Below are 7,483 nucleotides of genomic sequence, written 5' to 3'. Positions count from 1 at the left end.
GCCAACAGTGCCACTCCTCTCCGCTGCTCCCGCCTCCCGGCTTCCCGGCCATCGGCTCTTCCCTCAAGGTGACACTTCAAAGCGGGCACGCAGACGTGGCAGGCCTGGCTGTCGGCATGAAGCCAGCCTCCCCCCGCCCCAGCTCTACCTCAAAGACACAACTCCTTCCCCCTGCTGGGCCAGGTCAGCGCCAAGATCCACACTGCTCGCCGCCTCGGGAGCCCCTGTCATGAAAAAAAGAGGAGACTCTTCTCCTCTCCACCAGCTTAATTAATAACGTTCCGAATGCGAGGCTTTCCGAATCTGCAGCCATTTTCCCTCGCAGGGTATTGGTGAGCGCCGAGGCCTCGACAGAAGGCTGGGGACGCGTCCAAGTCATTTGAATTGCGATGATTGCAAGACGGATGCATTATTGGACACAGTGGGCGCGATGCAAGTTACCGATTCATGAGTCAATCCGAAGTTCATTTCATTTCCTTGGTAGGGACAATGCACAGAGATTTTGGTAAATGCAACAGAATTAGCCAAAAAGCTATTGTTCATCTGTGATCCATAGATAATGACTAGTCTATCTAGCTACAAACAACGTTAAATTACTTAGAGATGCAATGTGTGACTTCGGTAAAAATATATGTTTTACATATTTCTTAAAACTGTCAAAATGTCTTGACTGTATAATATGAAAATATAAATCTTCTCCACCTTCTCCCTGAGCTACTACTGCAATCTGAAGAAATGCACCGCTCCCAACCAAAAACAACCAGAGACAAGAAGCAGGAATTAGCGCTGTCAATCAGCCTCATGTATGTTCCTACATGTGTTAATAACAGAGAAACAACTTACTGTGACAAGAAATCTGTTTATAGCTGTCAATGCTAGCCTTAGCCTCAATGACATGGTATGCTAGCTGCAGTGTAGCAGAGAGCAGACAGAAGGGTGATTAACAGCACTAAGACCCGCCTCCTGGCTCTGATTGGTTGTTTCTAGTTAAATCTGGGAGAAGTCAGAGGAGTTTGATTTTTTTTTCAGAGATTTCATGTATTGTCATGACACAATGACAATTTCATCAAATATGAGAAGCAATATATTTTATAAAAGTTACATGCTTTAACTTGATTTAATTTATTTAGTATGGCCAATGCACATTAATGCAGATTTAATTAAGATTTTTGTAAGTGCAGAATTAGCAAAAAATCTATTCTGATCTGTTGTCCATGTATAATAAATAATTTGTCTACATAAAACAAAGGGTATATGAACAAAGTTCAAATTACTTAACTAGATACATTTTGTCAATGAATACAATCAATGCAAACAGGAATTGTTTGCATTGATTGTATTGTAGTTTTCTACAACAAAAATCTAATGATTTCTTGGACCTTAAAATGTCCAAGAAATCATTAAAACTATTTGATTTTGTTGAGCTATTTTCCTAAAAGCCTGAGCTTCCTCTTGTATCAAAAGTGATGTTTTTCCATAACTTGAAAGGCTAAAGTTTTCCCAATATGGCAAATTTAAAAAAATAATAATAATTTTAACATTATTTTTTCACATGCATTAAATAGAGACTGAATTAACAGAAAATTGTGGCTTTCTCATGTTATTATATGTTATTATAGCAGGAATAAAACCATAGAGCAAGGCATTCTGGGTAAATACAACCAAAACAAACATGCTAGCTTAGCGCTAACGGGAGAAATGGCTTCTAACAAAGACAAAAGAGAAATCCTACAACCGCCAATCCATTTGTTTACATTTCATGAAGAAGGAAGTTGTGCTTCAGAGGCTTTAGTGTTGTTTACTCCAGTGGTTTTTGGTTCAGCGCCCCCACAGGTGAGAAGAAGTAACCACAAGTTAGAAAAAAACTACAAACATTTTTTTAATTTGTAGATTTCCAATAATTATGGTTACAAATGGCCATAGTTCAATTTGGAAGCGGTTGAAAACTGCTTGTATCTGTAGACTAATTTGTAGTTTTTCAAGAATTGTGGGTGTAAACTGTTATAAAAATTTAATAGAATCAATTAAAATTCTTTCCATTTATTTTGAATCTGATCTCTTTGTTAAACTGAGAGACATTGAGTCACATAACAACTTTTTTTTTCACATCAGACTTTGTAGATTTAATCGTCCTGTGGCGGTTTTCTCCATTTTGTTCACAAAAAATTTAAATAATATTTTAACAGAAACGTAATAAAATATTTATGAGCCCACAGAACCTGTAGAGCCCAGTGAGTCTTCTCCAAATTCTGCGTTTCATCCCCTCATTTCTGGTTTGCACCGTGTGCCTCCTCGTCTGGATGTGTTTTTTTTAAACATGTCTCCCTTCCGTGGATGATTTGAGACAAACCAAAGAAATTCAGCTTGCTCTCCTCAGCCGGTCTCAGAGGTTGGAGGGGTTAGAAAAACCTAAATGTGCGCACACACTCCCAGCCTCTGTAATCACCTGTCAAAAACCTGCAGGGAGAATTTTACCGAGCTCGCTGTGATCGATATTTGCTGATGTGCCTGGCCGCATCAGGCTCAAATAAAAGCAGAGAGCAGGAGACAAGGCAGCGCAGGCGGGTCGCGGGGAGGTCTGCGGCGCTGCCCCGTTTGATGTCTGTGGAAGAAGAGCTCATCAGCGTGGAGAGCAGGCCTCATCTCGGCATGCCGGGTCACAGCCGCCTCACCCCCACTCCCACCCTGAGCAGCACAAGGCTGATTGTCTCGCTGTCAGGCCGAGTGGGCCCTGGTTTTTTTTCCCCAACCTGAGAGGACGGATGAGTTCCAGGAAGCCGGTCCGTCGTTTTTATTCTTCATAATAGGATCCATGTTAGTGGTGGATGCTCCTACTACCACTACATAGTGTTAGTATTTATTATTATTAATTTATATTATTATTAGTTACAGCTTACATAATGTTGGATGCATAAAAACTGACTGAATAAACAGAAAATTCACATTATTATAGAGGGATTATTTGGGCTGCGTCCTTTGAAGGCCGGATTTGTAGGCTGGTTACATCATAGCATGGCAACAAGGCCTGTCCGAATTCGTAGACTCCTTCAAAAGCCTTCTCTTCCCCAGATTTGAAGGATGGCTTTGGTGGATCCTTCATGCCCCACCGTATCCCATAATTCAGAGAGGCAAATTATCTTGCTATATTACACTTTAAGTGACACAAAATGATTTATTACAAGATTTTTAGGCGAGAATGTAGCTGTGATTCCTTGCACATTGTTTTACAAACTCTCGCCAGCTTTCCCCAATTCAAAAATACTTTATTAATCCCAAAGGGAAATTAAATGAGTGGAGTATTTTTCACATAGGTAACATCTAGTTGTAAAGTGTTTGGGTTACTGAAATATTTAATTTATTCCTGAGCAAATCAGGTTGACCCATTAAAATATAATAGTTTTATTTAACTGTAATGTTTTATGTGAGATCTGGAGAGTATTAAATTTGTAAATGAATAATTTCCTTCTGTTCATTCCTTGTAGACGTCTTATACATGTTTAAACATTTTAGAATCAAATAACATTTCTTTACTACAAAAGGTGAAGAATAATACAGGAATCTGGAGTAATACGTGGCCAAAAAACAAACTTCAGCTCCGTTTTTCTTTCTTTGCCGCTCTGTGCTTCACGCTATCATGGTTGCTAGGCAACATCAGTTGCGCTGCGGTGGAGGCTAGGCAGCTAGCTGAAGGCTACGCCAGCTTTTCTCTTCCGGTCGTTGTTTATTCGCAGTCCTACATAGGAGGAAGGACGATCGGACACGGCTTTTGTAAACACAGCGGATGTGCACGCAACTTGACTTGCAGCGAGAGCCGCGGAGGCCGCTGGTTGCCATGGTTACCCGCGGTAAGGTTGCTGTTTTAACGTTAGCTAGCATGTTGTCAGCCAGCTACTACATCTGTTTATGGCAGCGTGATAAAAAATAAGTTATTCTACCAAATTGACATTAGTGAATGAGATGCTGTTAGTGACACATGAACATTAAATGGAGGTGAATCGATAAATGAAGAGAGAAAATGGCCCAAACGTAAAATATTACTAACTAGCAATATTTGATCATTAGCTCTCAATGAAATATGTTGAGTCCCTCCAAATAAGACAAACAAAATGAAATAATACAATAAAATAAAATTATGAAAAGGACAAATAAAATTAATTAATTTCCTCCTAATTTATTCACAATTAGAGGTAAAGTGAAGATGTAGCTTTTAGCCATCAAGGGAATAATAATAATAACTTCCATGTCTCATCATTACGAGATAATATCTCATAGAAATGACTTAGCTGTGTTGCAGTTATGAATTACTATCTCAACATTTTTATGTTTTCTTTCATCACATTGGTGAAAATGGGTTTAAATGGGATCTGGCATCTTCCAGGGCAACTGAGGCCGACACTCAGATGATACGATGATGATGAAGAGGAGGAAGAGGAGGGGAACTCATCCAAACTCACTCCACCTCTTCATCCTATCAGTCCTGAACTCACGTTGCGCCTGTATTTTCATTCACCTCATGCGCTCCCTCTGCCTGGTCCGTTGCATCGTTGATGGACTCCAAAAAAACGTGAGTAAAAAAATAAAAAAGTTAATGTTAAACAACCCCGTGTGGCTCAGAGAGAGCCGTGGTTAAATGCTACACAGCTCCTAACCATAAGGTCTGCAAGAACGAGCTCAGCCACCAGAGCATTGCGGCATTTAGGGCAAGGAACTGCTTGCCGACACGCTGATATAATTAGGTCGTAATAAATAAGACAGGCAACGGGGAGCGAGGGCGTGTTTCAGCTGTGGCCTTAGAGGAAGCAGATAGGTTAGTTTCTGAGGAAAAAAGCCACTCACCTACCTGGATTTCTGCTTCTCATACATTTATCTGCTGTCCTACTTGCAGAGGCCTGATTGTTGTTTAAACCCCAGAAGCCCTGGCCCTTTAAGCGAGCTAACTGGGATGGTTTGTCGGCTCAAACTAACCCTAATTAGGACACTTACTGCACAGCGAGGGTATCTACGAACCCAAACCTCTGCCCTGCAGTTTCCCCTCCGATTAAGCTTCTTTTAGACGACGCTTTAACCTCCCACAATGTCTCGGTAATTAACTTCATCAGCTTTCAATTCTCCTTTAGGTTTGGCAGAGCGGATGAGGCTTAGTTTTGGCCTCTGTTGAGATAATAGTCTTAGAAATCGGCTAATCTTGTCTGTCTGTGTTTTATCTCCACCAGTGTTGCTGTTTTTACCGAGTGTTACCTGCTGTTCGCCTTGGCGACATGCATGTGCATGAGGCGGCCTCGTAATGAGTGCGGCATCGGGTTTTAATAAGCAGAGCTTTACCCGCAGATCCTTCTGTGATTTGCATCCATGTCTGACACGAGGCGTAAAGCGGGGTGATTGATTCATGGCTCGTCCCTTATTGGAGCAAGGCAGAGAGAAGGAGAGATAGAGAGAGGGAGTGATAGAGGAAGGGTTGTAGATTTATTACCAAGCCCAGCGACAAAGGGAGGAAGAGAGTGTGCATATGTTAATCCGCTGGCTGAACGATGATCAAAGACTGGAACAAGCTGAGCCCTGCTGATCGCCTCGGGGCAAGCGATGCTCTCCAAGCAGCTGGGAAAGTGTGCAGACGAGGAGTAAACAGATAGTTAGAAAAATCAATAGCCGAGGTTTCAGGCCACGGCTTGGTGTGAAGGTCAAAGGAGGCTGGCGTCTGTGGTGCGCGTGGAGGGATGTCTGGAAAACCGGAGTCTTTTTAGGCCAATTTAGGCTGTGTTTACAGCTGAATCCGTGTACAGGAATGAAAGAAGCAGAGGCTGAGGTTAAGGCTGCTTTAGTCTCTTGAAAAAGACATGATTGTTGTTACAGTTGTGGAAAAAAACTAAGTATACCTTTCGTGCTTCCCTACTACTCAAAAGGCCCCTACACACAATGTGTGTCAATACAATGACAAGACAAAAAGACATTATCCATGACCTTAGGGAAGTAATTGTTGCCCCTCATCAATCAGGCATCCATTCCAAAACAATGTGAAGTTTATTACATCACAGAGAAACTTTACTCATGAGAGAATAACTATTAAGACCGTTACAAACTTCCCAGGAGTGGAAGTCCAATCAAATTCACATTAATGTCCAGGGAAAGCTCAACAAAACTGCAAAATGGCCAACAGCTCCAACTTGGACTCTTGATAGATAAAACTAATCATTATCAGAGGTGCACGTTTTTGGTAGTTTGCTGGTTTGGCAGCACGACACCAAGCTGGATAGTCTTTTAGAAGCAATTGTTGCCACTCATCAATCAAGGAAAGGTTATACAACCATTTTAAAACTATGTGATGCTTTTATTTCAGAGAAACTTTATTTATGAGTCAATCAATCGTCACAGAAGTGGAATTTATACCAACTTCACCTCAATGTCCAATCAAAGCTTGAACAAACCGCAGTATGCCCAAGAACTCCAACTTTGACTCCATTAGCGTTATTTATTATGGTAGCTAAAACTAATCTTTAGCAAGGGCATAGATCTTTAAAAGAAGCAAAAGTTTTGGTAGCTTGCTGGTTTAGCATTACAGTGCCAAGCTGGACTAATTGTTGACATCACTCAAGCAAGACTTATACAACCATTTCAAAACTATCTGAAGTTTGTCATGTTACAGAGAGAGACTTTTTCCATGAGTGGAAAACTGAGTTGTCAGTCTTCCAAGGCGTGGCATTTACATCAAATTCACATTAATATCCGTCCACGCAAAGCATGAAAGCATGAAGAAACTGTAATAGGCCCAAGAGCTCCATCTTTGACTCCATTGGTGTTATTTATAATGAGAGATAAAACTAATCATTAGCAATTGTGCCAATCTTTAAAAGAGCAAAGGTTTTGGTAGTTTCTTGGTGTAGTATTACGATGCCAAGCTAGAATTACATTAACAATTACCTTTGAGAAGCAACTGGCCTGGGTTGTGCATCAATTTTAAAACTATCACCTTATTATATTACAGAGAGAAACCTTAGTCATGAGTAAATCAATCATCCCAGAAGGAAGGATGGAAGTTCACTGCACAAAGCTTGAAGAAATTGCAATATGCCCAACAGCTCCAACTCGGACTCTCACCGAAAACTCACCTGTGTTTCAACACCAACCTAGAATATCTTAATTTTATCTGTCATGTTAGAACAGCTTCTTTTGGTTCTAAACTCCAACAGTTTATATTTTTATTTTCATTGGACTATTTATTTATGAATCCTTTGTTTGCCTGACGTTGAATAATTAAGATAGCTTAGCTTTTTAGCCTCACGCTTTGGCGTCTTTTAACTCCTTCCACTTCTGAAGCGGATTGTTTTTGTGATTAGTCACTTTGTTTAATCTGTTAATGATGCCATCGCCTCGGGCTAAATGCCTGATTTGTGCTTGCCAGTTTATTTATTCATTTGTAGTTTTGACGTGTTAATCTGCATAAACGGCACAGAGCTCCACCAGGACTCCGGGATGCCTGGCTGCACCT

At 40.8% G+C, this 7,483-nt stretch overlaps 1 long non-coding RNA gene across 2 annotated transcripts in view; it reads left to right on the top strand.

The window, feature by feature from the left end:
* Positions 1-3,650: 3,650 nt before the first annotated feature.
* Positions 3,651-7,483, top strand: part of LOC122847111 — a 55,950-nt gene continuing 52,117 nt past the window's right edge. For both annotated transcript variants that reach the window (XR_006373337.1, XR_006373336.1), the window contains exons 1-2: positions 3,651-3,845; positions 4,379-4,564. This is a non-coding gene — a long non-coding RNA (uncharacterized LOC122847111). The remainder of the gene's footprint in view (positions 3,846-4,378; positions 4,565-7,483) is intronic.

Source organism: Gambusia affinis, linkage group LG17, assembly GCF_019740435.1.
Source record: "Gambusia affinis linkage group LG17, SWU_Gaff_1.0, whole genome shotgun sequence".
Lineage (NCBI taxonomy): Eukaryota > Metazoa > Chordata > Actinopteri > Cyprinodontiformes > Poeciliidae > Gambusia > Gambusia affinis.
This window is presented reverse-complemented; position numbering and strand designations above follow the sequence as displayed.